General features: G+C 39.5%; 1 protein-coding gene across 4 annotated transcripts in view; it reads right to left on the reverse strand.

Annotated features, from left to right (window-relative positions):
- The window catches only part of SERTAD2 (SERTA domain containing 2), a 115,665-nt gene extending 96,317 nt beyond the window's left edge, over positions 1–19,348 (reverse strand). For all 4 annotated transcript variants that reach the window (XM_042932462.1, XM_042932463.1, XM_042932459.1 and 1 more), the window contains exon 1: positions 18,602–19,348. The gene's annotated coding sequence lies outside the window, so the exon portion shown is untranslated. The remainder of the gene's footprint in view (positions 1–18,601) is intronic.
- Between the last annotated feature and the right edge of the window lie 7,863 nt (positions 19,349–27,211).

Raw genomic sequence — 27,211 nt, forward strand, 5'->3', positions numbered from 1 at the left:
CAGCAGCTTTTCTAAAGATTGTATTTGCCTGTTTAATACATAGTTTTAGCCATTTTTCTGTCAGGGTTAAGCTAAAATCAACATCAATTTGCATCCCCTAAACACACACATCAGAATCAGGGGAGCCGGCTCAAGGTGGGGGAGTCAGCAGAGAAGTTAAAGTACAAGTAATTTCTCGTGGATAGGTCACACATATTTAAACACCCTCCCTGCCTATTCTTTTTTTTTTTTTTTTAATGTTTATTTTTAAGAGAGAGTGACAGAGAGAGAGCAAGCAAGGGAGGGGCAGAGACAGAGGGAGGCAGAGAATCCCAAGCAGGCCTCCGCGCTGTCAGCACAGAGCCCAGAGCCCAATATGGGGCTTGAACTCATGAGTCATGAGATCCTGATCTGAGCTGAAACCAAGAGTCAGAAGCTTAACCGACTGAGCCACCCAGGTGCCCCCCTGCCTATTTATTCTTAATGTCGCACTGAAAAACCAACTCAGAGTCACAAACAGAAAACCATGAGTTATCTACAAATCTAAAGTATCCCCAAGCCACATATGCAACTGTAAGTCATGGAAGGTAAAACTGTTCTTTCACTTTTTGTAACTGCCTGAAGTGGGCATGTGAGAAAAAAAACTATTTTACGTAACAAATAAATTATATTTTTACCAGTGGCTCGATCCTCCCCTCCTTCCCAATAAAAATCTAACTTCTAACTAATAGAACTGTTCTTTCATGTTGGTTTTGTCTCTCCCAGTTAATAACACAAAAGAATTATAATCATTCATTCTCGCAATTTTATGTCACTTTTGGAGGCCAAATGAAAAACAGGATCATCTTGTTAAATCTTTCCAATTACACTGGAGAGTGTAGACTTACACTCGATTTTTCAAAAGGCTCTCTCTGAGGCAAGGGAGTGGGTTACCTTACTGTCAAAGAGTTCCCAAATGTATCAAGACTCTATCTGATTTTCATGCACAGATGTCTTGACTGGAAAAAAAAAAAACAAACCTCATAAATCATCACCTCCACACATTTTAGACAGGAGGGGAAGTAACAGATTCGAACAGTTAACAATTACTAAAGAAGCGATTTAACATGGTGGAAAGACAGACAAAACCGTATCTGGAAAACCTGAATGTCCATCCTTCCACCACTTGCTCACTTTTTAATTCTCTGGACTTGAGCCAGCTCATTTCTAAAACAGGAACAACTCCACTTCTCCTGCTCATCACACAGGTTTCTTGTGAGGATTCTCTGTGCCAGTTCAAGGATAAATACCTGACCGACAGCTTTAAAGGGCTCGCCAGGATCCCGGACATTAATGAACCTCCCTGCATTGCATTTACTCGAGCGTGGCTGAAGATGACCAAAGCCAGCGACAGGCCTTCAACAGTTCTGCCCATTGAGAATCTCTAAAGTGGGTCCGCTATCACCACTGCGTGGGGTGACGTCAGGCTGTTGTTTATAGGAGAAGAAAGGCTGCCAATTTCCACTGAGCAGAAGACCGCAGTGGCCAGCCTCCTTCAGCTGCTTGTGAGCAAGAATGGACTCTTTATGTGTGGCATGTGTATACATGCAACGGTTCACTGGGGGTGGGGGGACACCAAAACATTAAACTGCTTTGTATGTGCCTACCAGCACACGCTTCGGGTCTGGGGTTTTCACTAAGACGACTCATCAAAACTGATCAAAATGCAACTTTCGCTTTTGTCACTCTGAAGAAAAAAAAAATGCCACTCCCAGAAACCTCGTTTGATTTTCTAAAGTAAATTTTATTTTTAAAGCAGAACAGTCAATTCTTCTAGTTTTAACAGACTCCTCAAGTTCGATGAACAATCACTAACAGCAAGAATTACGCAAGATCTATTTCAAAGCACAAAATATGTTCAGACTGCACTAACCAAGTTTTATAGGAACGACTTCAATTTCGGAGTGCTTGGAGCTGCTTCCTCCTATAAGTTCAGGAAGTACACACTCAAGTATTAGCATACACCAACTGAATCCACTTTGGGGAGATGCTTTGTTAGGTCTGTTACTATAAAGGGGAAAAAAGGTCTGGCTTATTATATGCCCATTCATGAAAGTTCCTGGCAGAAAGCAACCTTACGTTAAATCAAATTTAGAAGGGCAAAAGAAAATAGGGGCTGCATTCATTATATTCTTTCTTCAACTATCCATCACCTTCTGGGACACCAGTCAAATCAGGAATAATATGGCAACAGATCATGTTTATAACTGGCACTGAAACTTTACTTCAGACAATAAATCTAGTGTATAGCCTAACATTTGAACACTGAAGAAGAAACGTGGGAAATACTTTTGGTACCTGAAGATGTATTTTCTTTGGTCCTGTTGTGAGTATAGCGGAAAAGAAGAGAAACTGCGGCTCAGTAACAAATGAGGTTGAGGACTAAGGACAAATTCTGAGTTCTGTTTTTGGCTCTGAAACTGATGATAGTATAATACTAGGTCAAACAGTTAGCCAAGGTGAGCCTTATCCTCAGCATCTGAGAAGTGGGGACGATAAGAGCAAATACTAGTTTCCAATTTTTAGGAAGACATAAGAAAAAAGAAGTCAACCGGTGAAAGCCTTATGTAACATTACATTACCTTACAGGAATTAGAAAATAATAGAAACATGGTCTGGGAACCCAGCCTGATATTGGCCAACTCCTTTGAGAGCTGGGGAGGAAAACGTGCTAAACAAGTAGGAAGTGTTATTAGCACTTCTTTCATTTTATAGTTAGACATAACAGTAGCATGAAAAGTATGGCGCCAGTTCAACTTTTTTAGGGCCAGTTCCAGCAAGTAACATTGGCCACATATTCTTAAATACATCAAGAAACCTGAAAGGCCATCCCTGGGCTCCTCCTTAACATGAATGATTAAAAAAAAAAGGATGCCAGAAAACCTTGTAGAAAACCATGGAAGCAGGTTTAGATTATACTTGAAAATGGCTATTTACCAGCTTCATTTCTTCATGTAGTAAAGAACACCTGAACACACAAGTCAATGATGATGCAAAACAATGATAAGATGGTGGCATGCAGGAACATTAAGAGTCTAGCAGCCACAGATGTTTCACGATTACAGGAATTTTACTGACCGAACAGAGCAGTGATTACAGCATTGCTTGCCACATCCTGAATCGGTACAAAATTCACGAACTTTATTTAAAAAAAAAAAAATTTTTTTTTATTTTACATTTATTTATTTTTGAGAGACAGAGTGAGACAGAGCACGAGCAGGGGAGGGGCAGAGAGAGAAGGAGACACAGAATCTGAAGCAGGCTCCAGGCTCCGAGTGTCAGCACAGAGCCCGACGCGGGGCTCGAACCCCCGAACCGTTAGATGGTGACCTGAGCCAAAGTCGGTCACTTAACCAACTGAGCCACCCAGGCGCCCCATGAACTTTATTTTTAAAAGAAATAAAACTTCACATAAAGTAAAGCGGTCAACTGATAAGGAAACCAGCAAAAGGCAACATTTCCCCCTACCCAACTTACTTAAAAATTCTAAAATCAACTATTTGGGATTTATTTTTTTTTTTTTACTCTTCCTGGTTGTCAAATCGGGAGGATCCCTATAAAGCAGTTACAAACGCACACTGAGAAAATGAGCGCACATGAAGAGTAGATAGTTATCACTGGATTGACCAAGTGACTGAGTTTCCACTTGACATGTCATGGTGTAACTGTGTCACACATGGTACCAAAACATCATCCGCTCTGTGGCACACTATTTAGAAAAGTCATAATATACTTGCCTGCCATACATTTGCTTCATAAACTGCCTCCTTGGGAGTACAAGGGGTTCCAAGAACTCGATACACTAATGCTCACAGGTGACTACTGAATCATTTCAACTTCAAAGACACACCTAATAAAAGGAAACTCATCAGTTCCATCGCAGTAACTGACTGAACGGGACAGAACTGCTCTTTGCCAAAAAAGTTCTCGCTAGTCATAAACATGTCTCTTTTCTTCCCATCACATACTGGTGTGCTGAATTTATACTAATACCTGCGTCCAATATTCAAAAGTTAAAGAATAAATATTCCAAAGTGCATCTCATTTTGTACTCCTCAGGTAAAAAGTAGGGATACTGCTAATTTGAATGTCACCACTTGGATCAAAAACCAAACTGAAAGCTTTCAAAAGAGTAATTCTCACACCAACAATGCCTACAAGTGTGCAAGGGGCTAATAAAAGCTGAAGCAGAATAAACCGACAAAAGGCTTCCACTTTATTTCAGGAAATGGCAAATCCATTTTTAAAAAACACTTTCTTATTCATACGATTATTCAAAAATAAAAGTCAGAGTTTCTGCGAAGGAAGTGAAACCTAGGTCACCGGAACAGTTGCCAGCAGCCATATGAAATGATTAGCAGATCACGCAAACAAAAAGTGGTAGCCACAAGCAACTCTCCTCCATCACCCCAACAGAGATTCTTTGCTCATCTCCCCATCCAGTCATCACGTGAGAGCAAAGCATTCAAAAAAAAAAAAAAAAAAAAGGTGTGTGTGGCGGTGGCGGTGGGGGGGGTGCCTGGGTGGCCCAGTCAGTGAGCATCCGACTTCGGCTCAGGTCACGATCTCCCAGTTCCTGAGTTCGAGCCCCACATCGGGCTCGCTGTTGGCAGCGCATAGCCAGCTCCGGATCTTCTGTCTCCCTCTCTCTCTCTCTCTCTCTCTGTCCTTCCCCGGTTCATGCTCTCTCAAAAATAAATAAAACATTAAAAAAAAATTTTTTTAATTTAAAAAACCAGTCAAATGCCTTTATGTGTCTACTGACGATCCTAAAACAGACCAAAGAGAAATGCTTCCGTTGTCATCGCATTGCTCTGATGGTGCGTAAGTACCACAAAGAACAAAACCAAAAATCTGTGACCCGTGTCAGTGTAGCGCACTCACCACTTGGTAGCATGTCAGCAATAACATGTGAAAGGAGCTGCTGTGAAACCTGCCGATGCTGAGAAGACAGGCGCGTCCCTGTACTACCAGGTTTTCATGCTCAGCTGGGAGAAAGACAAGCTGCATCACCAGCAGAGTCCACGACTCAGTCCACAATAAAACTAAATACGTGGCTGATTACAAATTTTCTGACAATCAAGCTTTTTCGACCATAACACAATCCCAATAATATTCTCAAATGACCCTGTGCTTGTGTCCCGCTGCAAATTTTTAAAAAACTACTTCTCAAAACTCAAGTTGACCAGTAAGTATCCCCAAATACTTCGTGACTCAGTCACACAGCATATAGCTAAAGATGGATAAACTGAATGGCATAATGCTCAGTATGGCTAAATGGACTCATGGCCCTAAAACTTTCTGTGGTACTGGGTCTTTCAGAAATAATAACAAAAATGATTCTCCAAGTATAATCCCTTTTCTGCATAATTTTTTAAAAGCTCCTGTAAAGGGGCACCTTGGTGACTCAGTTGGTTAAGCATCTGACTCTTGGTTTCGGCTCAGGTCATGATCTCACAGTTTCGTGAGTTTGAGCCCCATGTCAGGCTCTGGGCAGGCAGTGCGGAGCCTGCTTGGGATTCTCTCTCCTTCTCTCTCGACCCCTTCCCTGCTCGTGCTGTCTCTGTCTTGTTCAAATAAGTAAATAAACTTTAAAAATAATAAAATAAAATAAAATAAAATAAAATAAAATAAAATAAAATAAAATCTCTTGTAAATATATTTTTCTTAGCTGGGCAAGAATTTTTCACTGATCATGTTGTGATTTTCAGTCAAAACAAGAACTCTATATGAAAAGTGAAACGATAAATGACTTGGGACAAAAGCAGTTTGCCCTTAGGATCTATTGCAGACAACTTTAGACCCCATACATAAGAAGCTCCAAGACAGAATATAGAAATGATAGAATAAGAAAAGAAACAAAGACAAAGCTCTGGCAATTACTCTATCATTAAAGTCCTGGGTAATAAAGAGGTGGATAACGCATGGCTCTCCAACCCACTATCACTTACATTTTTGTTCCATTCTCTCAAGAAGCACAGTTGAAACATTTCTCAGTAGGGAGGTAAAAAAAGTTGAGTCAATCCCAACTGCTTAGCCTTCATTGGTTTTTACGTGCCTGACGGAGTGTCTGAAGACAGGAATACATGCCAATCCAACTACTAATCCCAGCAATTAGCATGGCCAACTGTATAGCTATGAACAAATGTTTCCTACATATGACTGTTCACATCACGGCAAAGCCGGCCTTATTCTAGTTAGGAAATTAAATTTTAGTTTGAGCTTTTGGATCTTGATCTTTGCTTTCATTTCATTTCTTTTTTTAACACTGGGTAGTGGAAATAAAAATAAAATCTGTTATTAGATGGGAAACAACAGCCATTTCACTTTTCATTTTAGCCTCTGAGCCACTGGTAGCAAACCTTAACTAAACAGTAAAAGCATTTGTTACACAGCAAAGGGAATCCTGTCCACAAAACTTTTCGGAAAGGGACTAAAATTAAAAATCTGCCCCAACAAAACCAAGCTTCATAAGTTATAATCATATATCACCCTTTTTAAAAGTAACTAATTCGAGACAATGCAATACAAATTTCAAACTTATTTTTCCCCCCAAACTCTAGTACTTTTAACTAACGTTATGGCCACAGTGTCCCTTATCTGGCTTCTTTAATAAAATTATGATCTATATCAGAGTTCTGCTTTGATTGTGCTGCTTCATAATTAAACGTGTAAGAAACATCAACACACATTTAAATTGTTCCTTTAAAAAAATCTCTCTGGCTGAAATGATTCATGCCAGCAGAAGGTTTGAATTATGATGGAACCACTCAAAATCTGACCATTTTCAATATTCAAAGAGCTTACTAGACCAATAGATACCTCATCAACAAAATTAAAGACAAAGCAAAAAAACTGTGACTAAGACAGGATAAGCCTAGGTCCAGCATCTTCCAAGTCAGGAGAGACACTCGGCTTGTCACTGTTCTTCTATTCCCTAGCCATGGAAGTCCGAAGGAATTAAATCTTCTACTTGAGGGGTCAAGAAGGAGCGGTAGCTCCCCTTCAAAAGAAATCCCATCGTTTAGGGAGAAAATTCAAAAACAAAGTGATGATCTTCCCATGTGATTGGGCTGTAATAATTTTGCAGAACTTCACAGGTGTTTCAGAAGTGCTTTAGAAATTCCATAGGGAGAAAAATATGACAACTCTTCTTTACATATTTTGTAAAGGCATGCCTGAACAAAGACCCTCCAGTGTTCGCATATATCGGAAAACATGACTTTGGAAGATGACTTTCTCACATTGGGGAAAAGAAGGTTCAAGACCAAACTATCAAAAAAAGATCTGCTGGTAAACAAGATTTTTTTTTTTAGAAAGTAAGTTCTGGGGAAACCAGAGTGGCTAAATGATGGTAAGCCTAGATTTTCCCCACATATCAAAGACCTGGTCTCTCCTGGACAAATAAGATACTACGTTTCAAATATAACATTTTATTTTGTTGACTTTTTCACAGATCATGGTGCACGTATTTTAATAAAAGGGGAAAACCTATTTCAACTTTTTTGTTTTTACAGATAGTGAAATTAAAGATATTTTTTGTTCACATTGGATCTGGATCTTGATCTTGATAAATATGTACCCACTGTTGACAGTTCCCCTTCTCTGGCTTTGCAATAATATAAAGTGAAGTTGAAATATATAAGAAAAAATAAGATGAGCCAAAATAGGTTAACGGAGGGTATCTGACAAATCTGAACAGTTCACCTAAAATGTTTTGCCTAGGGGTGCCCGGGTAGCTCAGTCAGTTTAGCGTCCAACTTCGGCTCAGTTCATAATCTCACGGTTCGGTTCGTGAGTTCAAGTCCCATGTCAGGCTCTGTGCTAACAGCTCAGAGCCAGGAGCCTACTTCAGATTTTGTGTCTCCTCTCTCTCTTCCCCTCCCCCACTCTCATTTTCTCTCGCTCTCTCTCTCTCAAAAATAAACATTAAAAATATATTTTAAAAAAAAAGTTCTTCCTTACATGCTGAGGTGAGGGTATACAGAAGAGACCCGTTAAGGGACAATCACTTACACGTGCTTACTAGTAGGCAGTGCAGCAGTGTCAGAAGTTTCTCAAAGATGAAAAGGAGAGGAAAAAAAAAATAGAAATTACCATCATTAAATTATCGGCTTCGTATTTGTTGCTTTACCTATTTCATGTCAGTTGATAACCACGGAGATAGACATCACTGTTCTCATTTTACAGCAAAGAAAACTGGGATCTGGAGGAGTACTGGACACTGTTAGTGGTACCCAAAGTCCATTGTTCCCTTCTTCTCCTGATGAAAACCCCATCCCAAGGTACTGGTCTGGAACTGGGCAGAGGTGTCCAATCAGATACAAAGACAGACAGCCCACACCCATGAAGAGGTTTCTGACTTCCTCTGAATACCGTACCGTATAGATGTGAACCACCTTGAGGAAGAAGCCAAAACAGAAGCTGGAGCCAACAAGGCATCTGGCGCAGTAGAAAGACGCTAAGTACCTGAACTACAGAACTGACCAACGTGGAGCCTGTCCTACCTCTGGGTTTCTCGTGAAATAATAAAGTTCCTGATCACTCCAGTGAGCCTGAAGGTAGTTTCTGACACTGTCCTAACTGACACAAGAGTTTTATTTCTCCAAGGTCACCTGCGGTAAGCGGCAGAGCAAGTGTTTGAACCAACATTGTTCTGGCTTGAAACTGGGCTTTTTCCACTAAACCACGCTGTGGCATGAACTTTGACAAGTGTTTTTTCTCATCATATGATCATGCGATGTGAGAGCTAGGAAGGATCTTACTTCACCATATGTAGGAAAATACGTTTACCTCATCAAAACGATTTAAGCAAACACAGAGGAGAAACATATTATTGGCAAGAATTCCCAGGATTTCATATTCTGAAGAACTTCTCATTTCATATGCATTTAATTTTTAGTAGAATATGAATTCACATGCCTTTAATAAATGGAATTGAGCTCTTAAAGAGCATTCTAAGTTGTTATTAATTTTCTTAGGTGTGATAATGGTATCGTGGTTATGTAGGAGAATGTCCTTGTCCACAAGAGAGGCATACTGAAGTATTTAATGGTAAAGAGTCACGGTGTCTGAAACCTATTTTCACTGGTACCATAAACTATTACATGTAGAGAAAAAGAGAGAGAGAGAGTCATAAAGCAAATTACTGAGTTTAGGTAGAGGAAATATGGGTGTTCACTGAATTATTCTTCCAAGTTCTCTACATGTTTGAAAAGTTTGAGTGTGGGGGAATATGATGCAGAGACAGTGTGGATGTTACTGGAATGACCTGGGGACTTTAAAAAATACTTACAGGAAGGCCTCACCCAGGATTGTGGCCTAGGCACAGGTAATTCCAATGTGTACAACTGGTATGGTGGAAAGAGCCTGAGCTTTGAAGTCACAACTCTAATAGTCCCAATCCCAGAAAGACAGCTCTGAAAATTTTTCTAGGCTATGTTTTATTCATGAAAAATTGCCAGTGTTTTAAACTTAACATAAGCATTAATCCAACAATAAAGAAATTTCCCTCAGACATATACTGGGTGACACAAGAAATATTCAGTTAATAGTAAACCATCTCATTTTAATGAAACATGTATTAAGCCTTCTGTGCATGGGGCATGAAGAGTGGAGTTGACTTAGTTCTTCCCAAACAAATCTATTCATAGAGTCTATGGCTCAACATGCCAAAAGTTAGTTTACAAAAATGAAAAAAAAGAAACAAAAAAACAGAGAACAATATTTAAGAAGAAGCATTAAGTAATTTAACCTCTCTTAAGAAAAAAAAAAAAAGGTCTTACTAAAATCATGTTCTTTATTCCATGCCAAAGATGAGTCATAATCTGTTAAACTATAAGGAAAGGAGGATTTCTTGAAAAACACACAACTCCAATTCTCCAAATTCAAATTTGTGTAATTTACTTAAAGATACTCCAGTGAGCCTTACATACGGAAAAAAGCTCTCTAAGGTCCCATATCTAAATTTCAGCTGGAGCAGAGGCCTCCTCAGTTCTATTTGTCTTTCTTAAAACATATGTGTCTGGGGTATGGGATAGAGGTGAATAAGTGGTAGATAAAATAGAGAAATAAAAAACAAATGACAAACTTTAAAATATAATTCTTATAATACGGATTTTATCTTGAAAATATACCTTATGACCTAGGCGGCTTTTTAAAAGTTTTGTTGATATACAACAAATGCACAGATTTAAAATGTATAATTTGGTAAGTTCTGACGTATGTATATATCCCTGAAACCATCACAGCAATCAAGATAATGAACATAACTATCCTAGGTGGCCTCTGAATCAAATAGAAGTGTGATGATTCTTGCCCAGATATGGATTTCAGGAAAAGATATCCTTCACAGAAATTGTTATTTGAAACAACAATAACCACCACCACAAAGAAATCTATATACAAGTGTCCAAATAGTTTCATCAACAGACAAAATACACATTGAGGCTTTGGATTTTTTTTCCCCCAATTTAAATCTAAAAGAAAACAATGGATGCTATTCCATCTTAGATTTAGGCCCAAATAAACAAACAAATATACTCTAAAAACAAAGAGACTCTTAATACTTTCAAATGTCCAGGGAAATGAAAACAAAAGTCATGGGCACACAGCATTGTTTGAGAATTTAAATACACACACATATCAGGAATTTTGGCTAATTGTGAAGCAAAATAATTTAGAAAGATTGTATCTACATATTATAGCAATACAGACTTCCTAAATTTGGCAAATTAGCCCATCTCACAGGCAGGGCTGTTTCAGGCAAAACTAAGGAAGAAAGAGTGCTCTCCAGTAACCGCCAAAAGGCTCCTTCCTCCCTTCTTGGTGCTTCTTCTGTTTCTCAGGGAACACCCCTTGTTTACAGGACCCTCGTTAATATATCAGTCCTCCCAAACCTATGGAATAATTTTTGGCCTCAAGAACCTGAATCATGTCCATGGTGTGTCTATATACATTCCATTCTTAAGTGCAGAGTTTCTGCTTCCAGCAGGCATAGCTAGTGAATGCAGTAAATGGCTAGGATGTATGCTCTATTCCCTTTCCTTCCCCTTCCTTGCTGAGCAGTTGCAGTAGCTGGAAAGGGGACTTCACTACCCTCAGGTGCCTAAGGCACAAAGAAGGCCTGCTAACCATCTTTGCCCAAAGTGAACAGAAAAGATGGATTCCCATGAAGACGAGCCAGGCACGTCCACTTGACCTAGGACTCAGCTTACTGTAGCAGCCTACAACAGACTTCCCATCAAGCTAAACCCCATATTGCCTAATACAAGAGATTTACTTTTCACGTGGGGATCTTTTGTTTCCCCAAATGGACTGTGAACACCGTTATGAACAGGTGTGATGTCTTACTTGTCTCTGATACCCCCAAGTACTTGGGACATGTATTAAGTATTTATGAATAAAAATTTAAAAATAAAAATCATTATAATAGATTATATCATACTAATGCTATTTGTACTGTAAAAACACTTAGATATATCTACTTTAATATCTGAGCTGGAAAGGTACACTTGAGGGTTTTGTTTGTTTAGGAAATTACATGGTTTTGACAATCATGGAAACAAAAAATTAGTTCTTTACATATACTAGACAAAGCAAACTTAAGATTTTCTTGTTAATTGTGCAATATAGCCAAGATGACTACATTGCCATTGTGCAATTTTCAGTGTTACACATTTTTTTCAGGCTCTGTCACAAAGAAAACAAAGCAAAGGGAGAAAACAACTTTAAAAGTATAAAGAAAACCAAGGAGAAATTTCAAACGGTATCCACTGTTAGGTTTCCCAGGGTTCATAAATGAGGATGATTTCATGATTTCTAGTGGAAACATCCAACAACATTTTAGGTGTTTAATATTTCAACTCAAACTCAAATTGTACATTCAAATGGAGTTTCGTTTTAGGAGTTAGGATTCCTTTTTTTTTTTTTTTAATGTTTGTTTATTTATTTTAAGAGAGTGAACGGAAGCAGAGGAGGGGCAGAGAGAGAGGGGGAGAGAGAGAATCCCAAGCAGCCTCCATGCCCAGCACAGAGCAACAACATGGGGCTTGATGCCACAACCGTGAGATCATGACCTGAGCCGAAATGAAGAGTTGGACATTCAACCGACTGAGCCACCCAGGCAGCCTCAGGATTCTTTTATACCAAGTCGAAGGACATAAAATCCATACAAAGGAATCTTACTTTTTTTTCCAATCGTTATTACACAATGTTTAGTTATGACTACTTCACACAGTAAATAAAAAGCTCTATACACACCAGAATGGTTTGGAATATAATTCCTACAAGGACGAGAATATTTGTCTCTTTTCTCCACTGCTGTAATATATGTGCCTAGTAAAAGTAGCTGGCACATAGTAAGTGTTCAATAAATATCTGCTGAATGAACTGAATAAATGAATAAATAGAAGCTAGGAATGAGATATAGGTGTATAAAAAAAAAATCAAGTTTTTTCTATGAGGTACAGATTTCATAAAATGCAATTTCTGGAAAACTCTCTTATTTAATCAACTCTAAAATGCAGTTTATCTAATCTTATATTTTAATTGTTTAAATAAAAAGTAACAACGGTCTGCTTGTTTTCTAAATCAAAAGGAGGAGTCATTTTGTTTAATCAAACTGAAAGGTTTCCTACTACTGATGTCTGAATAATGTCAGGTATTTAGAGAAACTATTAAACATTCACTCCAAATCAATGGATTTGGGTCCTTAGGAAACTTTCTACTCAAGGGATTTTTATGTAAATCTTTTTTGTTTAAAAATACATATTCATTTTCATACCCTTTGATTTTCTGGGTGAAAAGAACCCTTAAAATCAAAACAAAAGTTAACTCAAAGGGATACATTTCATTTGAGTTGAAGCCATGGAAGACAATAAAGCTGATGGTTACTTTACTAGGAACCATTAATCATTCAACAATGGTGAACCCTGGAAAACCTCACAGTGGACATGGTCTGATGTTCTGTCTGGTTTTAAGGAGTTAACAACAAAACAAAACAAAACAAAGGAGCTGCTCTTCCCGTCTAACTCGATGTTCTCAGGCCAGCCACCCCCGAGGTGGTCAGGTGGCGACGGTCATTGCTGAGACAGCTCCAGGACTCGCCAGCGCACTGGGTGCGGAGCGGAAGGAACACAACAAAGCTTGGATGTTTAGATGTTTCAAGGTAACGTGGACAGAAAAATGCTGTGGGTATCCTCCAATGAAAGAAATTAGTAGAAAAATAGTAAATAATGAAAAATTTTCACCATCCCACATAAACTAAAACTTGGTTTTAGGTTTACAAAATGGCCCCTGAAGTTTTGCATAGATAAGATGATCAGAGAGCTCCTCTGCTGAGATAAGGCAAAGCAAATTTTATAGAGAGAAAATTTTACATTTTGCCTCAGTCTCATAAGAGCAGACTGAACTAAGTGAAAACCCCTACTCCATACCTTATGCAGAGGCAAAGGCAAAAGAGAGCTAAAGAAAAAAACGTGCTGTGATGGAGGAAAAGAAAACAGATGCAAAAAGAAGACAGAGCAAATAAGAAAGATGCTGCATTAAAAGACACACAAACTCATGTGGAAACACTAAGAAAATTGAAAACAATGGTAGAACAAAGGGAAGGGGGTTGCGAAAAACAGATCAAGTTTAAATAAAGGATGGGCTGTTTTAATCATTTTATTTAATATGTTAAAAGTAAACATTCAGTACTACAGAGTTATACAGACCACCACCCAAGATTACAAACATCAATGTAGACTTTAAATTCAAAAGTGGAAAAGAAATCTGATCGTTCCAATTTTCCATCAGTTGGAAGCTGAACAATAAGGACAAAAAGACAATATATTTTTAAAAGTTGCTTTCTACTTAACAACCTTGCATTTGAGGATCATTGTTCCCTATACTTAATATTAAATGGGATGAATAATATTTCTCGTATAGTGCCACTCATCTGAATAGGTCTTACTCTGAGTACACTAGAATTTCATTTCCACTTAAAAAAGTGACATCGTGAGGTTGTGACAACTCTTCTCTAATAACCAGAGAGGAAACGCTAAATTCAAAGAAACTTACATAATGTGTTAACTCCAGCTTTTGACTTTTAAAGACTGTTAACTCACTTTTAGGGACAAGAGGGAAAAAAAACTACTTCCATAAAATACAGCCTTTCCACGTGTGTCTTCACTCGCATTCCTAAATAAAAGATCAGCTGGAATACGAGAAATCCTCCAGGCCAGTATACATATTCTGAATTGTGCACATTTCACTGCATTCGAGGTATAAATTAAATGAGCAAGGGAGGGGTCCTACAGCCGAATAATCCTTTTGAAATTTAAAAGTAAATAATGTGATTAATTTTTCCCTTTGGATATACTTCTAATGGAATCTGATATATCTGAACTTTTTTTTTCCTGAAATGCATGTGCAGGTTTTACAAGTTTTAACCTAATAAAATGTGGTATCTTCTCAATACGTAGTTTATTCTTCAACATCAACATCTGCTATAACCCAGGATAAAACAAAACTCGGTGTTAACATTAAAGTCCCATTCAATTAAACCAAAGTTCCTTGCCTCTTTAGGAGTTACCTTACATAATCTTGTGAACACACCAATAAGAAGTCTCTTCAAATATAAAGTTAAAAGGAAAACGCCCTTCAGACAAACAAGCTAAAAGGTTACAATTTTTAAATAATGATAAACAAATATCCATTTCTAAATCCTAATGTTTATTTTGTATTTGCTTGCAACTTGTCCTTCTCTAATGCTTTTAAAAAGCACTTATAACCCCTACAACGTTCTGAGTGAGGGCAGGGTAACTGCCTTCTCTCTTCCCGCTGAAAGGATAAGAACGTGAACAGTAGTGGAAGTGAAGTGTACCGCTCAAGGTCACGTGCCAATCAGTAGCACTGCTCAGTCTAGAACTCCATGGACCTCGATTCTAAGTTTGTCAATAGATAATGCATATATTATTTTCCTCTCCTTTGGATCACTGACAAAGCACACAGTTAAGCATTTTCCTAATGTTAGAGGACAAGGATAGAAATCACAAGTCCTAAAAGTTATTTCTCTCTTTCCTCTTCTTTCCATGCAATTCTTCATCAGAAACACTGCTTCTTCAAAAGTTGGAGACATCACATACATCTGTAAAATGCTAATCAATATTCCAATGCCTTCACAACAGTGTTAAAGAAAAGAGATATGAGGTGTGGAAACAATGTCATGCTAAAATGTGTCAAGTGAAAACAAACCACTTTGCATCTCACAGACCAGACCCTTAAGTGTAGTTTCTAAGTGCCCATAACTTAATGTTTTTAAGTTCCATCTGAGATTGGTTGCTTTAAAAATATATGAACAAAAAAGGGCAAGTTTAGTAAATTGTTTTAGCCAATAAAAATGCAGTATATTCAACTAAATTGGGTAACTGAACAAAGGATCCACATTGTAGTAGATGGTTCACATTTTTGAAAAGTTTTAACAATGTTATGAAACACTATACACTTCTGAGTAGATTAGTATTCAGATTTCTTTGCTGAGGATATCTCTTTCATGAAAGCTATTTCTTGCATTTTATAATTTCAGAGAGCACAGTAATTAAACTGCATTATATTGACAAGTAAAACAGAATGATTCTATAAATGAAGCAGCTGGAAGGTCCCATCAATTTTGCTTATTTAAAAAAATATATTCTCCCATTGTGTAATGCCTATTAAATGTGCAGTCAGGTTTAAAGTTTAAGTGTTTTACCTCCTAATTACATATACCTCCTTTATGATTCCTGTTACAATATTTACTACAGGTATTTCAAAAGTTAATTATTTATTAAGACTGCTCAAGAGAAAGAGTCTCACTCTTGAATGGACAGAGAAATAAAGCTTTGGTCCTTAAGAAATGATACTACTTTATTTTCACAGTGTTAACTTGAAAATTTTTCTTTATTATTATTAATTCTGAAGCCAATAACAACATCACATCATCATCTGGGACATCCAAATTAGAATCTGTATAATTCATGTTAATTGCAATGACATCCAACTTAGTGGCAGGAAAGTGTAGGAGTCAGAAAGTTTTACAATAAAAAATGGACATGTCAGATAACAAAGAAAGACATTCAATATGTACTTTTCAGACTGTTTTAAGTTTAATTTCCAAAATGAGAAATGTTTCCTTAACAAAACATAAGTTTTACTATAATTCCCCTTATTTACTCTCAAGTTACAAAAATAATAATTAAGAATGTAAAAATTCAATTCAGCAATACTAATAATAGCATTCTCCACAGTATCACTTATAATGTCATTCAACTACTCATAAACAACTTGAGAATAACAGTATTTAATTCACTATACAGCATTCATTAAGCTTCTTTATATATCCAACACTCTGCTAGGCACCAGAGATTAAATTATGAATGATACACTATTCTTACCCTCAAAGAGCTTTTTCTGTTTAGTAGAGGAGAAAATCGCAGGTAGCAGCAAATGTGTGATAGGTACCATTATAAGAGAGTTTTACAGTCTGCTATACAGTCATACAGTCATACGGTCTGTTATGTACATTTAAATGGAAGAGTGATCAACTCATCTAATAACTAAATTTCATAAAGACTCATATAAACTCTGGTTTAAAAGTATAAATTCAATTAAACATCATGCATATGGATAGGAATTCTGCATATTTCATGATGGCTATTATTCTCTATCGTTACCAAAATTTATTTCTAAAAAATATAGTCATCCATGGTTCAAGACAGACAAGAAACACTACACAGAATTAAATTCGAAAAGATGTACCAAACACTAGTCAAGATCTTTGAATATATGAATTCATTCCGACCTCACAATAACCCTATGAAGCAAATGCTTCTATTATTCCCATTTTACAGATGAGGCATCTGAAGTTCACTTGACCCTGGTCACAAAGATAACAAGAGGAAATTCTGGGACCTGAACTAAAGAGTGTGGTTCTGAAGGCCATACTCTCAATTTCTACACTAGACATCCTCACTGCAGATGGTGATGATGAGGGACAACACCCAACACTCTGTGACAGGCACTCTCTTATTTACCTTTACAGCAAGTCATCCTTTCCATTTACAAAAGAAAACCGGCACAGACCGGGTTTGAAACTTGCCCAAGGTCAGACAGCCCTCAAGGGTAGGCGGCAAGATTCAAACGCAGGCAGCACAGCTCCACCGTGCTATGAGGTCTCTCAGTGATTCAGTCTTAGATTCAAGAAAAGGGCCCCAAGAAGAAATTTATTAAACAATTCCAAAAGGCTTTGTATAAGTCTTCCTGAAGCACTTTGCAAGGTTTTGGGGCTTATGACAAGCACTTCCTTACGACAGCATTTACATTTGAGTCAACATTACTACTTTGGGTTGATCATAAACACATTTCTGCTCTTTAAAAAGAAATCTCTGTAGAAACTTGGCAGATTTCAGTACAGGAACAATCTATTCTTTAAAATTAAATTTAGTAACAACTTATTCTGGTTAGTCTGAAAGAGAAGGAGAGAATGAACTACTAAGAGGCCTTTCTTATACTTTAATATTTCAAAACATGTTTGGTTTGGCCTAATTTGAATCTTGTGGACAACTAGACCAGACCTTGATTCAAAAAAGGTACTACCATTTTTAAACAGGCTGAATTCTCAAAAGTGACCTCAGATGCCAATTCAGAGTAACTATTTTTCATAATTTTTCTCCTATCTCAAATTAAATATTAAAGATCCATAAGGCAAGATTCTCATAAAGCATACATGGGCAGCAGGTAGGTGCACCTTTGAACCACCCACAACCAAGAAACCAATTAAATTTTACAAAATTCCATAGCATGACATTGTTTAAGAGCAATCAAGTATACAAAAGACAGATATCAAAAGAAAAAAAATCCATATTTATCCCACTGTGCCCAGTGCCTGAGAAATAAAAAATTCTGTTTTGTATGCCTCGCTTGAATAGAGGGGAGAGAAAGATGAAGTGTCAAGCTGGATTTCCACCTTACCTTGCACTCCTCCAACAGGTTCAAAGACTTCATAGTCTTTAATACTGAAATCCTTTTTTTTTTTTTTTCAAAAGGGAACCCATAAAACTATTTTAAAATAAAAATACTAAGCCAGGCCACTAGACAACCTGTCTTCCCTTGCTCTATCCCCACACATCCAAAATAAAAATACCTTTTGCTTTGCCTTCATTAAATAAAAGTTTAACTTTGATTTAGAGTAAAATGTACCCATTAGACGTTTTACACTTTTTGCAGGTTATAGAGTCTATTAGATCCCATCGCTGACTATTACCGCTCACTAAGCATCCTAAGACAGAAAACATGCCATTACCGCTCATTTTATAAGCGTTATAATGCCCCGATGGTGGAAGTCTGGCAATACCTAGAAATACAGCAAGGCTGGTGAATAAGGAGTCGAGGGGCGGGGGAAGAGAGAGCGAGGGAGGGAGGCAGTCGCCACCTCAAATCCACGCCGGACCAGGAACCTCCAGCCCACAACGTGATCCCTGCCCTCCTCAAAGTGGACCGGCTACATCTTTCCAGATCCCACCCCCCCCCCACCCCCCAGAAAAAAAACCAACACGGTACTCACCCTTCTGCGAAGAAGTCGGCACCGGGTCCAGCTCCGAGTCGGGTCGGGGTGGCACCGAGGGAGGGGACGTCTGGGCAGTGGGCGGGGGGTGTCGGTGCGTCACTCGAGTGCAGGACGGTGAGTTCGAGGGGTGGGAGCGGAGAGGAACAGGGCAATCAAGTCACGGCCGAAAAAGGAGGAGAAACGGAGGTGGGGGTGGAGAGCCCCTTCCCTAAAATAAACCCACCGGCTCCTGCGACCCCTTACCCCAGGAGGGAAAATAAATCAGGGGAAATAATAGACTGACAAATAAATTTCTAAAACGACGAGGAGCGAGGAACAGACTTTAATTTAAAGGGGGGAAATTGAGCGAGGGCTGGAGGGGAGATAGAGAGAAGTGGCTCTGGATCTATCCCATGCCTTTGCAGTCCCCAAGCAGAGGAGGCTGGCAGAGGGGAAGTTGCAGCGGCTCCTGAGGAGAGGGAGGAGGAGGAGGTGGAGGAGGAGGAGGAGGAGGAGGAGGTTACACCGTAACAAGTACAGACAGACAGCCATGGATCAGAGGGGCGCTGCGAGCAGGGGCGGCCGCGGCGGGGCGAGCGGCGGCGGCGGCGGCGGCAGCACCCCCTGCTCGGCTCGCTCGAGACATTTAATTGGATTGATGGGTTGTGCAGTGACTCACAGACTTTACAGAGTCGTACAGCAGTCCCCGCCCCGCTGGACAGGGGAGATGCGGCGGGGACGGGCGGGGAAAGGGGGCCGAAGAAGAGCCGGGAGGGGAGGAGGCGACTGAGAGGGCGAGGCGTTGGGGGGGCGGGGAGCAGAGCGGAGCAAGTGGCGAATGGCAAATCCCGCCGCTCCGACGGGCGTGGGCGTCGGCCAATCACGACGCGGCTCCATAGGCGGCTGGCTTCGCCCCTGGCCCAATGAGTCTTCTAAGGACACTGCCGCGAACGGGGCGGGGGAAGTGGAGTGGGGGGTGGGGAGAGGTGGGTGGACGTTGAAGTGGGGGGTGGAGGGAAAGATGAGGCGCCGGAGACCGGCGGAGTCACTCTGCCCTCCTAGCTCCAGAAGTGCGTCTTCCGCCAATCCGAAGGCTGCGTGGGGGTGATGGACGCAAGCGTGTGACCAATGAGGAGGAGAAGGTGCCGCCCCGAGCCGGAGGGGAAGGAGTGGGCGGGCCAACGCCTTCCCCTCCCTCCCGCTCGGTTCGGGTCAGTCACGCAAATAACAGTGTGAGGGCTGGGGCTGCGCGGGGGGGCGGCGGAGGGGCAGCGCTGCTGGCGGCGTGACAGCGAAAGGGACTGGCTGTGCTGCCGACTCCGCACCGGCAGGAGGAGGCGGCGGCGGAGGCTGGCTCCTTACTCAGCTTGCAGGCTGCTGCTGCTCATCCCCTCTGCCTTGTGCTGCCGGAGAGCCCCTGAGGTCGAACTCCACTCCCGAGGGGCAACCAGATGTGGAGTGAATCGGATCAAAACTTTGCTCCACATCCCTTGCAGTGCCCACTCTGAAAGACAGCTCCTTGTGACGTCCTGTGGGGCTGGGATCTGGGATCTGAGGAAGCTGGAATCCAGAGACCCGAGGCTTGGCAAAGGCATGAGCGAGCCTCTCTGCTCGCCTGTTTTCTGGGGAAGTCAGGGTAGGGTGTGGACAGGTTGAAACAGCTCCCGAATACATACCATTTCTTTACTGATCTTCTGGAAAAGGCACTTCTTAACCTGGCAGGAGCGAAACTGTATGGGCTCTGCTTTTTAAGTATGTGTCTATGCCTTACCTTCCCTCCCGCACTACTCTTTCTCCCACTTCTCTGCCCACCCTCCTCACCTGGTACCCTGATGGCAATGCTGGGAAGCTCTCACTGCTGGATCTTAACGCTGCTCATTCTCCGGAGCTATGGCTTTTTCTCAAATTTCTTGCCTAGTGACCAATAATCATTATACGGACCTTAACAGTTTCTACGCACTTTTACTTGGAAGTAACTTTAATTACCGGTAAACCTGAATAGAGATGCTCACAAAAGCAAAACATTGGCAAAAATCCACCTTTCCCACAAGGTGCATTTCTGTGCATTATTTGAAAAGTACAGCAATTGCTTCCCATCAAGAAACCAAGGAAAGGCAAATTATATATTGCATTTCTACAAAAATATTTTCAAATCCGCTTAGAATACCCCATATCCATTTTTCATAGACAAGTAAACTAGAGAGACCTAAGGGTTGATTTAGGGTCTTCAAGAGAGAAAGGTAGTTGTTGCTGCTGTTTTTCATAATTATAAGATTAAAGCCTACAGCGGTCTGAAATTCAGAGGACAGATAATACGTGAACACAAAGGCTTACTCTAGCCATGTTGAGGCTTTCTTTGATTATTGTCATTTTAAGGTACTGATCCTTCCCCTGAGCCCTAGTTGTGATACTCAGCCTGACACGTCTTCTCTCTTCTCAGATTTTAGTCTTACTCCATGATTTCAGCCTGTAGACCTGAGTCCTGGTGAAAGTGTTATCTTACATACTGTGGAGGGTACTAATAACACAGAAGAAGATTTTGAGTCTAGACATACACTAGGATCTTCCAGAGGATTCCAAATACCCAGGTTTAGCATCCTGTGGTGGAAGTTGCCCTCTTGTCAGTTGTTACTGGCATGGCTTCAATGTCTAAGATGTGTCATTTTCTAATTCTGTGCTCTCTCAATTCCGGTATTTCTTAAATGATTGTCTAAGGCCCACCCAGATTACTGGGTCTGCACTCAGATCTATTGAATGATCATTTCTGTAGGTAGGACCTGGACATCTGCTATTTAAACAAATACCCCAGGTGACTTAAATAAATATTAAAATATCAAAATAAACATTTGATTTGAGAACCCCTATGTATTCCTTCCTTTTGAAAATTAGAGAACTCGTATTTATTTGATTTTTTCCCTTATTTTCCTTTTTCGCACATATCTATTTCCTTTCTCCTATATATTTCCTAGTTCTTATTTTTATGATGACTTCCTTTTCTAAATCTCTTGTACACAGGTCTGTGTTATACTGGCAGCGTGATCCCTAAAAAGGAGGTTGAAGCTGGCAAATTGTCTTTCATAAATATCATAAGCATACCTTGTAACACTTAAAAGTATAGGGAAGTCAAATAATTTTATAACCTTAAAAATATCACTGTAATCGATCTTGTGTATGAACCTACAATATGTGTGAAACTTACTAGTTTATAGTTTCAAAGTACACAGAGACAGAATTTTTCATATGTATGGGGTCACATTTCAAAATTCAAATTTCGCCATACAAAAAATATGTTGTTACCATAATTTTTCTTCTAACCAGTGGAGTGAAACTAATGACATACCAACAACTTACAATTGTTGTGATAATTACAACAAAAAAGTACCGTATGAGATTTTTGTTGCCTCAAGGAGCTTATAATCTAATTAAGAGGCTCAAAAGTACACACAGGCAACATTTAAATAGGAACCTGAGGAAAAGTCTAGGAAGACTTCAAATGTGTTTGTCACAGATAAGCAGGACTGAGTTCATTTTTATCTAGTTTTCCTTTTGCTTACTTATCTGTACTTTTCAATCTGTTATGAGTCACATGTATAATTTTTTAAATCTAAAATCAGAAAGTATCCAAGAAATATGTGATTACAATATAGATCCCTTTTACTCTTATTTACTTATTTATATGATTGTAGCTGATCTCAATTAAATTATAAGCTCTTTTTTAGTTAGTTTGAATATATATTACCCACATGGATCAGGAAGAAAAGCATATCCTTTATGTTTTTGGATAAAGGATAGAGAATTCAAACCAGGCCTCACAGAATTCCCACAGATAGACACTAGACAAACATGAGCTCACAATCCAAATTACAAAACAAATGAAGAAAAAAGCTATCATGAGCAAAAGGAAGCAAAAGCAGAAAAAAGGAAACTAGCAGAATTAGATTCTAAATCTAATTCTCAATTTAATTCTAAATTTAAATTAATTTGAACCTAGATTCTAAATTCTAATTCTAAAAAGGATAGTTTATGAATAATATAGACCCATTTCACTTATCAACATAAGCACAAAAATTCTAAATAAAATATTAGCTAACCAAATCCAACATGCCTACTTCTGTGAACTAAGAGAAACCTTGAGTCTCATTTTTCTATCTTTAGCTTAGATATCTATCTAGCTACCTATCTAGCCATCTACATGAAGAATAATAAATCAAGTAGAGTTTATTCCAGAAACTCAAGCATGATTTAACATCAGAAAGCCTACCGGTAATTCATCTCAAAAAGACTCAGAGAGAAAAAGCATTTGAGAAAGTGTATCGCTTATTATTAATAAGAACTTCTAGAAAATTAGGAATAGGAAGAAATTAACTTTATGAAGAACCAAAATGTACAGAAAACCCTTACTAATAGATTTACTTAAAACACATTCCATTTAATTGTGGGATCAAGACAAAGTTGCCACTGCTATTTAACATGATACTGAAAATCCTGGTTAACAGGGTAAGATTTGTAAAAGGAAGAAGAAATTAAATAGAGAAATCCAAAGGAAAGAGATAAAACTGGGATTGCTTGTAGTAACTTGGCCAACCATATAAAACACCCAACAAAAACAAGCTATTAGAAGTAATCAGAGAGGGGTCTCTGTGTGGCTCAGTCAGTTAAGTGTCTGACTCTTGATTTTGGCTCAGGTCATGAACTCATAGTTTGTGAGTTTGAGCCACACTGGTTCTGTGCTAACAGTGCAGAGCCTGCTTGGGATTCTCTCTCTCTCTCTCTCTCTCTGCCACTCTTCCATGCACGTGCTATCTCTCTGTCTCTGTCTCTCTCTCAAAATAAATAAATAAACTTTTTTTTATGTTTATTTTTGAGAGAAAGAGGGAGCACGAGTGGGGGGAGGGGCAGAGAGAGAGGGGGACACAGAATCTGAAGCAGGCTCCTGACTCTGAGCTGTCAGCACAGAGCCTGATGCGAGGCTTGAACCCATGAACCACAACATCGTGACCTGAGCCGAAGTCGGATGCTTAACCGACTGAGCCACCCAGGCTCCCCAATAAATAAACATTTTTTTAAAAAAGGGAATAATCTGAGAAATCAGCGAAGTGAAGATACACTTTTCTCCCTTTCTTCCACAGCACTATGCTTTGTTTAGATGGCACATAGCCAGCCAGAACAAACACAGCATTGGGCAGCATCTCTTATGCTAAGTATTCCCATGTTCCAGGCAATAGGTTAAAAGTGGAATGGTGTATAAGTCCTAAGAGGGAGAGGGTATGCCTCATCCTTTTTTCTGTCATCTGAAATGAAGACATAATGGCTGGAGCTTCAGCAGTTATCTTAGACCATGAGCTGACCTTGGGTATGGAAAACACACACAGTGGAGCAACAAGACAGAAGGCATCTGCAATACCCGCACTAGCCTTAAAGTATCTACCTCCAGTCTTCTTGAATTTCCTGAATAAACCTCTAATTCATGCTACTGTTATCTTAGATTGTGTGTGTGTGTGTGTGTGTGTGTGTGTTGTGATGTACTTACAGCCAAACCCAATCCTAACTGATACAAGATCCCCAAATACCAATGCAATTCATGAAAACCAGAAGTATTCCTACAAACCAGTACTAACAAACTAGAAAGGAAGATACTATTTACAATAGTAAAGTCTCTAGCAATTAACCTAAGAAAATGCACAAAGCCTTTATGGAAAAAAAAAAAAGTTAACTCTGTTGATAGACTTCAAAGAAGACCTAAACAGCATTATATATAATGTTTGTGGATAGGATGATAACATTATTAAGATATCAGTGATATCTGGGCACCTGGGTGGCTCAGTCCATTAAGCATCCAACTTTACCTCAAGTCTTAACCTCACAGTATGTGAGTTTGAGCCTTACATCAGGCTCGCTGCTGTCAGCACAGAGCCTGCTACGGATCCTCTTTCCCTCTCCCCCTCTGCCCCTCCCCAACTCTCTCGTGCACACTCTCTCTCTCTCTCTCTCAAAAATAAATAAAACATTAAAAAATATATTTAAAAAAGATATCAATGATCTCAAAATTTATTCACAAATTCAATGCAAACTATTCAAACTTGTAGCAGGAGTGGAGGAATTCAAATATTTTAAAATGCATATGGAGGGGCACCTGGCTGGCTCAGTAGGTAAAGCATGCAATTCTTGATCTCAGGGTCATGAGTTCGAGCCTCTCGTTGGGTGTGGAGCCTACTTAAAATAGAAAATTAATTAATGAAAATGCATATGGAAGACTAAATTCCGTATAATCTGGTCATTTTTTAAAGTTTATTTATTTTGAGGGGGGTGGGCAAATAGAGGAAGGAGAGAATCCCAAGCAGGCTCTGCACTCATAGTCCCTGATGCAGGGCTTGAACTCATGAACCATGAGATCATGAACTGAGCCGAAATTGGACGTTTAACCAACTGAGCCACCCAGGCAGAAAATCAGAGGGGAAATTTACCCTCCCATATAGTAAGACATATTCTAAGTGACAGTAACAGACTTGTAGAGCAGTGGAACAGAATAGAGAACTCAGAAACAAACCATCTACCTATGAGAGTTTGGTATATGATAATGGTGACATCACAAATCTTTGAGGAAATCATGTTGAGATAGCCAACTATTGCTGCAATAATAATACTCCATGACAGACAACCCCAGAGAACCAGAGAACCAGTGGCTTACTTACAGCCATTTGTGTTTTCTCCTTCATGGGTCTGTGTGTGACCTGAGATTTGCTGATCTCATCTGGATTCATCAAGGCTTAATTGGGCTCCACCGAATTCTCTGGGCTTAGCTCCAGGACACAGGTTAAGTTCAGGTCTCCATCACATGTCTCATTCTGGCAATTACAGAAGCTCAAGAGGTGAAGCCAAGTCACTCAAACACATTTAATACCTTTGCTCCCATCACATATTCTAACATTCCATTGGCCAAATAAGTCACATGGCCAAGTCCGACATCAATAGTGGAAGGTCCTACAAAATCACATGGCAAAGGTCATGGGTATATAATTCAATAGCAAGGAAGACATGAAGGATTGAGAACAATAATCCAATCCAATGCAGAGGTTTTGTTTGATAGGTAATTTCAGGAAAATTGGTTCACCATGGAGAAAAATAAAGTTGCATCCATAGCTCATACTATATGCAAAAGTGAGCTCTTGATGAATTAAAAAAAAAAAAAAAGAACACTAAAAAGGGAAGGGAAAACTGGTAGGCTAATAGATATTAAAAATAGAATAGCTTTGGAGTCTTAAGATAGGAGAAGACTACTTAAATGTGACTCTAAACGCATAAACTATAAAACCAAAAGAACGATGAACTTGACTGCATCAAAATTAAAGTTTTCTGTTCAACAGAAACATCATAGACAATTCAAGAGACAGTTGGTAGATTGAGAGGTATTTCCAAAGCCTAAAATGAACAAAAGATTAATATCTAGAATATACTAGGAGTTCTTGCAAATCATCGAGGGGAAAAAAAATAAATAGGAAACACAGTAGAAAAATAGCCGAAGGATATGAACAGGCAAATTTACAGAAGGGAACTCTGAGAAGATGAGGAGATATACAACCTCCCTTATAATCAGAGAGATGCATATTAAAACAACAGGACACTTCTTTCTTTACATCCACAAACTGGACAAAAATGTGAAAGGTGGATAACACCAAGTGTTGGCTAGGATGGAGGAGAGTATGAACCCTTGTATATTGCTGTTTGGACTTAAGCCCTGGTACAGCCATTTTGGAGTCATCTGGCAATACTTAATGAAATGTAGCAAATGTTTTCCTGATGGCCCAACAGTTCCGCTCCTGGAGATATAGACCACTAAGAAACTCTTGTACAGGTCCATAAGAGGGCACAACTGAAGCTATTCATCACAGCAGCACTTGAGGTATTATAGGCAAACTTAAGTATATAACACCTGTACTACGGTAGGTAAGTAAAGTGTAGCAGATGCCGTGGAGTAACGTGAAGTAAGGTACTAAATACACATCTTGTAGCATGGATAAATCTTGAAAATGTTTCATAAGTGAAAACAGGTAAGAAACAGAACAAGATCATGTCAGCCACGGGCCTCTGGATGTTTTTCATCACAAGGATGTTTTTCATTTGTGCTCTTAACTGGAACACTTTGAAAGAAGGATAAGGAAAGTGTTGTTACAATTCACTTCTGACTCAAATATTTCCTTCTGGCTTCCACGTGATGCTGTGGCAGTTTTTCATATATGCCCTCCCCCTGCACCCCAGGTCGACTCCTTCTGCAGGCTTCCACAGTTTCTACTGTTGTGGCCTTCCCTAGCACCTCCTCGCTCCCCCATGCATATTTAATATCCATGCATCGGGTTATAAGCTTCCTGATCCAGCTGGGTGGAAGTTGAGCGATGGCTCTTGAAGAGTCATCCACAGTCAGGGCCACTCTGCTACCCACATCTGCCCGTTGCCCCATTTCCAAGTCAGAAACACCCAAACGTTACTGGATTTTAAAGAGCTTTATTTGGGTGTGCCTTGGTGGCTCAGTCAGTTAAGCGTCCGACTTCGGCTCAGGACGCGGACTCACAGTTCTTGGGTTCAAGCCCCATGTCAGACTCTGTGCCTGGAGCCTGCTTCAGATTCTGTCTC

Source organism: Panthera leo, chromosome A3 (genome assembly GCF_018350215.1).
Source record: "Panthera leo isolate Ple1 chromosome A3, P.leo_Ple1_pat1.1, whole genome shotgun sequence".
Lineage (NCBI taxonomy): Eukaryota > Metazoa > Chordata > Mammalia > Carnivora > Felidae > Panthera > Panthera leo.